The 9,458-nt window shown below is 41.4% G+C and overlaps 1 pseudogene; it reads left to right on the plus strand.

Annotated features, from left to right (window-relative positions):
• The first annotated feature begins 6,866 nt into the window (after window positions 1-6,866).
• LOC110315775 lies at window positions 6,867-9,030 on the plus strand (annotated as a pseudogene).
• The last annotated feature ends 428 nt before the right edge of the window (window positions 9,031-9,458 follow it).

The following is a 9,458-nucleotide window of genomic DNA, read 5'->3' on the forward strand; positions in this document are numbered from 1 at the left end:
GCAAAAAGCTCCTAACCCAAAATATCCAGGAAATCTAGGAAACAATGAGAAGACCAAATCTAAGGATAATAGGTATAGAAGAGAGTGAAGATTCCCAACATAAAGGGCCAGTAAATATTTTCAACAAAACTATAGAAGAAAAATTCCCCAAACTAATGAAAGAAATGCCCATGAACATACAAGAAGCCTACAGAACTCCAAATAGACTCGATCAGAAAAGAAATTTCTCCCATCACATAATAATCAAAACACCAAATTCACTAAACAAAGAAAGAATTTTAAACGCTGTAAGGGAAAATGTCAAGTAATATATAAAGGCAGACCCATCAGAATTGCACCAGACTTCTCACCAGAGACTATGAAAACTAGAAGAGCCTGGGCAAATATTATATAGACCCTAACAGAATTCAAATGCAAGCTCAGGCTACTAAACCCAGGAATCTCTCAATCACCATAGATGAAGAAAACAAGATATTCCATGACAAAACAAAATTTACACAGTATCTTTCCACAAATCCAGCCCTACAAAGGATAATAGATGGAAAACACCAACACAAGGAGTGAAACTACACCCTAGAAGAAGCAAGAAAGTAATCTTCCAACAAACCCACACAAACATAATTCCACCTCTAACAAGAAAATTAACAGGAAGTAGCAATCACTTTTTGTTAATATCTCCTAATATGAAAATTAATATTACCAACATATCCCAATCGATTGAAATTCAGAAAAATGAGGAATTAGAAATTTGTTGGCTATCATCCAGTATCTCTAATTTGGAGAAATAGGTTCAATATTGTACAATCCATAAATACTTTTTGCTTGTTTGGACATGTCAAGGTTTTGCTGTGTGCCACATAATGGTCTTAAAATCATGCTTCTCCTATATTAGCCTCTCTATTAGTAGGATTGCTTATTTGACATTTATACATTAGTCTATGGTTTTCAGAACAGCTGACATATTTCAAAATTATTAATATAGCCAAAAGAAATGTAGACAATTAATTTGGGAGGTGGCTTGTAAGAGAACAGCAAAGAGTGAGACTGAAGGCTTTGATGATATTTATAATTATTGTATCAATTTTGAAGAAGAGGACTTTATAAATTACTCTTATTCTGAGACTATTGCTTTTCAAAATCATCACAGTCAATGAACCAGAATCTTACCCTCACCAAACATCTGTGCCACCTTCCAAACAGAACCATTGTCCATTGAAACAGTGGATGAATGACTTCATGAAGAGACCAGCTTAATACATACATCATTTCTTAAATGAAGGTAACCTGTTCTTTGTGGCCTGAGAATGATGACAATCACTCAAGTCATATATAGCAGGAAATCTGTATCCAAAATTCGTGCCTACAATTCATTCCTTCGCACAGCAGAACTGTCAGTGCTTAGCTTATCTACTATAGAGGTAAAATCCTTTGGTGATGTGAGGGACATTCAAGTACAGCCTTATTACAATGAACTCCAATGTCCAAAAACTGTTCTTATTTTGTGTTTGTACAATAGTAAGCCAAGAATTTAAGCTCTACTAAAAACAAAACAAAACAAAAAGATTTTATATATTTATATTCATTTAAAAAACTAATAGTGATACATTATTTTAAATTATCATACATTTAATATATTTGGAGTTATTTAAAATTTCTATTGAGAAAAACCTATGTATTATCAGTATTTCTGTAGACAAACATCTACATAAGACTGTTCAATTGATGGTTGTTTTATATCGAACAACTTTTATAATGCTCATTTTTATTGTTACAATAGCTTAAATTTAAAGAATATGGTAAAAAAGAAATGTATTGCAGGTTTTGCAGGGGGGCTCTCTGGGAGGAGTTGGAGTACAAAAGGGAAAGAAAAATGTGATGTAAGTCTATTTACTCAAAATATGTTTTTAAGTGTTAACAATTCAGATGAATTGGAGCTATGTATTTTTTCTCATCACAATAAAATAAAACTTAAATCAAAGGAAAAAAGAAGAAAAGAAAATGAAGTGTAATGTCCTGGTAGAACCAGCCTCCCCTGGTCTGAATGTGTTGCCTGCTGTGACAAGACAGCATCTGTTTTGAACAAAATGTATCATAAATTGTGGAGGGCTAGATAAGCTGAGGAGACAGACAGCCCTGTGGGATATAAAGACAGAATGCAGTCTCACCTGCTTGCTGGTTATAGCCTTGATGCCCTTGGGAGTCCCCCGTGGGTTCCCAGATGTCTAATGCACCCCTGAGCAATCCCTCACAGTGTTCACACCACAAAAATTAGAGGTCCCACCATGAATCAGGTCTCAGATTCTGCTCATATTCTAGAAATGTCTTTGGTAGTCTCATTTTGAGACATGACCTGACCTCTATAAGGACCTTCCTGTCATCTTGTAAGCACACACTTGGAACCCATGTCAGTGGTCTGTGCAGACTCTGGGTCTGACCAGAATTCTGCCGCATTGGATTTTGAATGGTCTGATTCAAAGTTTCTTCCTTCCTGTATATGCGATCCTGCCAGGTTTCAGCATGTATTTCAATGATTTGACTGTCCTGAGAGTGTGGTTACTGGAGGGTCTGGGGTTAAGCACCAGTAGAGGCTTTTGAGAAAACTACACTGATTGGGCACTGAGGGCAGAGGGTTTTCCATTATCACTCCTGCTGTGGCTGTCTCCCTTGCTCCCTCTCTCCTGACTTAAAATATCTGTTCCTGAGATCACAATTGAATTTTTAGGGGCTTTCTGTCTTTACCATAGCTCTGATCACTTCTATTCAGTGAGGGTGCTCGCTAGGCCCACAGTCCCCCCTTTATGAACTCTCGACTTTTCCCTTCTGCTTTATAATGTTTCCTTTTATACTTTGAAAATAATATATGTGGATTCTTGCCATCAATCACTGCTTCTGATAGTTTTTATCCAAGTCACCTTGGCTTATTCCTGACATCTTTTTCCATGTGTTCCCAAGTGTCCCAGCCCAAACTGGTTTTGTTTCATGCTTCTACAGAGAATTAGACCTGTGCCCAGTGCTGCACATGAGGAAGCTACACACTCCTGTTCTCAGAACATGGAAGAAGAAAGGACAGGTCTGTGAATAGTGCCTACCACCAAGTTCATCTGCAGGATCCTACCATGAGGGTTAGGCTTCAGTACAGTAGAGGAGGACTCTTTCTTCTTCTGCTTGATATCTCATTTCCTGTATTTCTTTGCAAATAAGCTAGAGATTTCTGGACATTGCTCACCTCCTCTGATAGTTGTTGTCTAACTTTCCCCACTTCATTCTCTGGACAGTCTATCAGAGTGCACCTGTATCTTCCTCTCCACCATGGATCTCCATAGTCTTGAACTCCTTATCTTCCTGCCTGCACCTCCCAAATTCTGGGTTTGCCTGGGTGTGCCATGACAGGTTAGCTCACCTGAGAAAATCTGAAGTGTGTCTAGTTATCTGTGTGGAGAGAAGATTGCAGTAACATTTCAGATGAGATTTGTTGCTACATCCCCTCCAGTAGTGACACACATTACAGGCCTGAAAGTCTGGAATCAGTCCTGAGGCAGAGTTTCAAGGAAACTTTGTCTCCTGGAACCTTGGCATTCCCATAGCTCATATACTCAAACCCTGTCCCCGCATTAGTCTGGTGTATGGATCTGTGTACTTTCTTGTATTATAGGTGCTTCCAAGTAATGATTTTACAAATACTTAAATCAGGTTGAATTTTACTCCCTGGCCTACACCAATGTCCAAGATAATCCTTGAAGTGGACCCTGAGCTTGGAATTCAGTAAGAACATTATCCACTCAGTAACGTTCAAATTCATTTCTAGTAGAGACAGTGAAACTAATTAGGCATTACAATTTAGTTGAATAGAGATAGAAAAGCTCAGGGCTAGTCAGCATAGTAATTACTTAGGACAATAGCCGAGTTACACCCAAACACAGGAATACACAATGACCTAGGAAATAGGTGGGTTGAAGTATGAAAGGGTTAGTACAAGGGAATACCTCTGGTGCAGGTTTTTTCACTAGGCCCAGAGGAATAACATAATCAGGTATTTACTAAAGAACCCCTGGTGGTGGGTTTAACAATAAACTAGCATTGTATCAGAGCATTCACCTGTCTCCTGTGTTTAGCTGATCTCTTTAAACACAGGATGTTCCTATTCTCAGTGGTAAATGCAGCCTGGCTCCCACCATCTTTTTATGTATGCATCTTTTTTTTGTTTTGTGTCACTGTAACTTGGTGGATGTATTCACCTGGCTTTCTTGTTTTTCTTCTGTATTAAAATCTGGTGTTCTTTTGGACAAAATACATTCAGATTCAGTGCTCCCTTGTATCTATGTCTGCTTGTCAATTCTTGCTGACCCTTGCTCATCTGCAACCAGAAATCCATTTCCTACAGATAAAAGACTCAAGAGAGGGTCATCTGTAGCAATTTGTAAACAGGGAGTAATTAATTGCTGCCTGAATTCTTGTCATTGGTTTTGCTCTTTAAGAAATGAATCCCCTTTAGTTCAGAAAGGGCTTAAACTCCCCTGCTTCCCAATGACAAGTGTTACAAGCATGCAACACCATGCTCTACTACATTAGAAGAAGTCTGATGGAGAGTATTTTTAGTATTAAATAATATTTTATGCTGTCTTAGGTTTTCGATTGAGGTAAAGACACACTGTAATAGCTTCGTGTTCATGAATTCTATGCCAATTTAAAAGACTCGAGGAGAAATTGGAATACAGTAGGTTTGCATAATTAACTATGACCTAGGTCTCAGCAATGACCTAACCACAGCCTTTTAGATCACTGGTTCTAAACATGTGGGTCGTGAAATCTTGGCAAACTTCTGTATCCAAAAATACTTACATTGTGAATTAAACACAAAATTACAGTCATGAAGTAACAAAAACTATAATAATTTGATGGTTGGGGTTCACCACAACATAAGGAACAGTATTAAAGGGGTGCAGAATTAGGAAGGTTGAGAACCACTGCTTTGGATAATCCACTGAGGCACATATGCCAGCAGCAGTGGGAAGGCCATTAATAAGAGATCAGAAAACAAAACAGGTGCTCACTAGGGAATTGCTCAAGCTTGTTCCAAGACTCCCAAAAGTAAATCCTCCCCTCCAGGCAAATCATAGGCTGCAGAGTGCTGCAACCTGACATCTCAGAGCAGCATTCCCAGCACTGGGCCCAGAGTCTCTGACCAGAACTGAATTGTAATCAGCCAGGACTGAACTCAGAGTCACATCACTGCAAGTGACATGAACAGAGGTGATTGCACACCTCACAGAACTATACAGCAGCCAGTCTACACTCTCTTCATCTACATGTAGTGGATCTCATTCCAGGTAGCTGAATAAAGGACCTGCCTAAGGAAAAACTATTTCTCCAAAATTTTGAACCTGCATCTGTTGTCACACAGGGCTGGTAGAGCTCTTATTTCTGCCACCCTGAACTTCTTTGCAATATGGTTAGAAATGTATTGTTCCTCCCGCAACAGAAAAAAAAAGTGCATTCATAGGCAACTGATCCATTCCCCAGATGACTAAAACAAAGATAATATCTAATCCCCCAAGATAACAGTGATTTTGAGTACTTGAATTCATCACAGTCAACTTAGGGACTTCTTAATGCTTCTAAGATTTCTATGAAAATATTTGGCCATATTAATGATTGAGGTTTTGACAATTTGTACTGAAAGGACTTAGTCAAAGAATGTCTTACTTCAAAATAACATTCATTAACTTAGTATCAATTCAGTGGGCAAGATTCTCCTATAGATACGAATGCAGCCAATATTGAAGAATTCAGTGATGTTTGATGTCCTCAATGTGGAAAACATTGAGGAAGTACCACCTGTGCCCATTTAGTGACTTACCAATGAGTAAAATTTACAATTAACCCAAATGGATGGCAAATACTTTTTATTCAGAGCATTTTGGAGCCAGTATCATGGATGTCTGAGTGCTAGGCCAGTCTGGTCTACATAGCCACTTCCAGGCCAGCCAGGCAACATACTGAGATACCGTTTCAAAAGAAAACTAACATGAAGGGCCCTTGCTGCTTTTTCATATGACCAGAGTTGATTTGCCAGCTCATGAGTATGGCAGTTCACAAGGTCCTTAATTCCAGTTGCAGGGTTTCTCACTAACTCTTTTGGAACCTATGAGTACCTGCTCCACACAGAAACACACAAAAATACATACAACTAAAAGTGAGACTTAAAATTATTTCTCCTGAAATATATCTGTGAAACTGCATTTTTCTGTGTTTCAAATTTTTAAAAAACTGCTAAAAGGAAGACACAAAATTCTATGGTCTGTGGAAGGGAAGATGAAAATAAGGACTCCTAGAAATGTTAAATATCTAAAAGGCTCTGCTGACAGCTTCGTTTCATTTTGGAAAACAGTTATTTCTCTTTTATTCAGCTTACATGCAATTATTTATCAATTTCTGCATTGAATCAAAACTCAAAAACCTCCAGTTCATACCATGATAGATATGGATTGATATAATCCACACAAACACAGTCAGTACAGAGGGATAAACAAAGTCTAAGTATGTATTGAAATCCTGACATTGAAATATTTGACAACTGCCAACTTACTGGCCGCTGGACAAGGACTCAAGGATGTTGTTTTCTGAACCAGAAGGATAGACTTGTGCTTAGTCACTGATGCCAAGGTACCAGGCTGCAGGACTGGGTACAAGATGGGGAAGCAGGATTCTAGAAATCCCCCACACCCAGGAATTAAGCTCTCCAAGACAAACCCCATCAGGTGAACATCACTTTAGGAAATCTAAGAGAAGCCAATCAGCATCAGCCACATCAGGATTATAAAGTGAAGAGATAGCAATCCTGCTTGAAACTCCACTCATCTCAGACAATGAGGAACCCTGGACCCTGCATCCTCCTCCTCTTCCTGTTCATGGCCATAAACTTGACTCAGTATTGTGCAGGTGGGTTCAGGGCATGGAGGGAATTGGCCTTTTAGGGAACAAAACACAGCACTTGAAATCCTCATCTCTGCACCTTCTCACTTTAATAACCAGACCCTCCCTGGTCCCCTAGATGGAGAACCCCTGACCCTCTCCTTCATCTCAGGTCCACAGACAAACCACCACCCCTGCTCTGCTCTCTACCAACCTGCTCTGGGTCCAAGCTGAAGAGTCAGGGTCTCAATGTGCACCACCCACAGGCTCACACTGGATGCAGACTTCCAACATTGTAATTTCGGTGCCTGGCATGTTGGAAGCCCAGTTCATCCAGGTCGGATATGTAGATTCCTTACAGTTTAAGGGATTTGACAGCAAAGAACCAAATGCAACTATGCAACCTAGGGCTGCTTGGATGAAGCAGGAGTCACCTGAATATTGGGAAAAAGAGACAGCACAAGCCCGGGGCTTGTCACTGTCAGGAAGATGAATTCTTAGATACATGGTGTTTGAAAATAAGCACAAGAAGAAAGGTAAGTGATCTCAGGGCTGAGGTCATAATTCCTCAGTGCCCTCAAGGTCTGGTCCAATAAACTCCACTCTAGGTCCCCAAGTCAGATAAACAGCCATAGTCAAAGGGAGCCCTGGTGACTTTAGAACCAAGAGAACTACAGGCTGTTACCTGGTTAGGGGTTTAGTTGGGGACAAAAACCTGGGAGGGGAGAGAAGCTTCACAGTGACCAGAGGCTGTATGGGGGTGGGGAAGACTATCACACCCTGCGGGAAGTGTATGGCTGCAATGTGGCAAATGATGGGAGCTGCCTCAGTGGTCAGTACCAACTCACATACTATGGCTATGATGACATCATCCTGAAAGAGGACCTGAACTCTTGGACTGCAGAGGGCAAAGTAGGAAAAATATTCAAGACAGACTTGGAGAAAGGAGGCCTGACAAAAAGTTGGAGGACTTACCTGCTAGGGGATTGTGTTGAAAAGCTTCTTAGTTCCTGAACCTTGGAAAGGAGACCATGCTGCGCTCTGGTAAGAGACACCCTTGCCAACCCTTTCTGCTTTCTGAGATTGTAGCTCCTGTCTCCCTAAGGCCTCCTCCTCAGCAGGGANCAGCTGGAATGCTTACACTGTCTTGCATCAAAGGGGAAAGAGAGCTCCTCTGTGTCCTGACTCAACATGAGAGAGGGACTCTCCAGAGGATTCTCCCTTCTCCCAGGACAGCTCAGTGTGGCCATAAAACAGCAGTTCCCTTCCATCTGCATTGTGCATCATGACCTCTCTCAGGCCTGTTCACTGTCCATGCACAATGACATTGAATTTCTGACTCCAAGGTTGCTGAGTCCCTCAGACCCCCCTCCCCAGTCAGAACAAGAAGGCTCTTTGCCTAGAGGGAGACCCAGAGTCCCCTGTTCTGTGTTCATCCATTGTTACTGTAAAATATTCCAAAGAATAGATCACCCAGATACTGAGTTTAGGCTTCTCTGTTTACTCTGCTTCCTCCCTCATCCAAGTCTACCATCGTTTCCAGGGATGGTCCCATGAGCACTGCTCAGGCCCAGGAGGAGTGCAAAGTACCTGACTTTTCCATTTGTTCCCCTCAGATGCCCCTCAAACACATGTAACTTAACACATAAGACCTGAAGGAAATGTTACCCTGAGGTGCTGGGCCCTGGGCTTCTACCCAGCTGACCTCACCCTGACCTGGAAGAGGGATGGGAAAAACCACACTGAAGACATGGAGCTACCAGACACCAGGCCTGCAGGGGATGGAACCTTCCAGAAGTGGGCAGCTGTGGTAGTTCCTCCTGGAGAAGAGCTGAGATACACATGTCATGTGCATCATGAAGGGTTACCTGATCCTCTCACTCTGAAATGGGATAAGGAGTGGGTGTGAGCACATACTCTGCTGTTGGGAAAATTGTGAGCTCTTTGAAGCCAAGAGCAAGATCAGGGTTTAGAGCTAGGGTCAGACTCCTCACTCTTGCTTCTTTTCCCTTCTCAGAGCCTCCACCAACCATTCCCATCATAGCAATTGCCATCAGCCTGGTTCTTGGAGCTTTGGTGGTGGGAACTGTGGTGATTTTTCTGGTGTGGAGGAAATAAAGGTAAGACAGAGGCAGGGTCTGAATACTTGTCTCTCTACATATCTGTAGACCAAGCCATAAATGTACCCTGCCTCATTAGAGGAAAGATGTATCCACTAAGGCACTGGGGCTTGTATGCTGACATTAACTCTATCATAAAGCATAAAGGAAATATAGAAAGATCCACTGCCCTCTTGATGGAGATGATGGAGATCTGATTTTGATTCCACACCGAGATGTCACAAGAAGTTCCCTGATGAGAACAGACCTACAGAAGGCCATTTATTCCTCTTTACATACAATCTTCCATTGTGTTTTCTCCTCTGTCACCTGAGCTGCGGTCACAGTTCAAGAAACTTCCCTGGGGTTTGACCAGGAGATTCTTCTACTCCCACAACTTTACTTCTTCTACAGTCTCTCACTGGCTGTGTTCTTCCCACAGGTAGG

The sequence above is a fragment of the Mus pahari genome, unplaced genomic scaffold, assembly GCF_900095145.1.
Source record: "Mus pahari unplaced genomic scaffold, PAHARI_EIJ_v1.1 scaffold_8893_1, whole genome shotgun sequence".
Taxonomy (NCBI): Eukaryota; Metazoa; Chordata; class Mammalia; order Rodentia; family Muridae; genus Mus; species Mus pahari.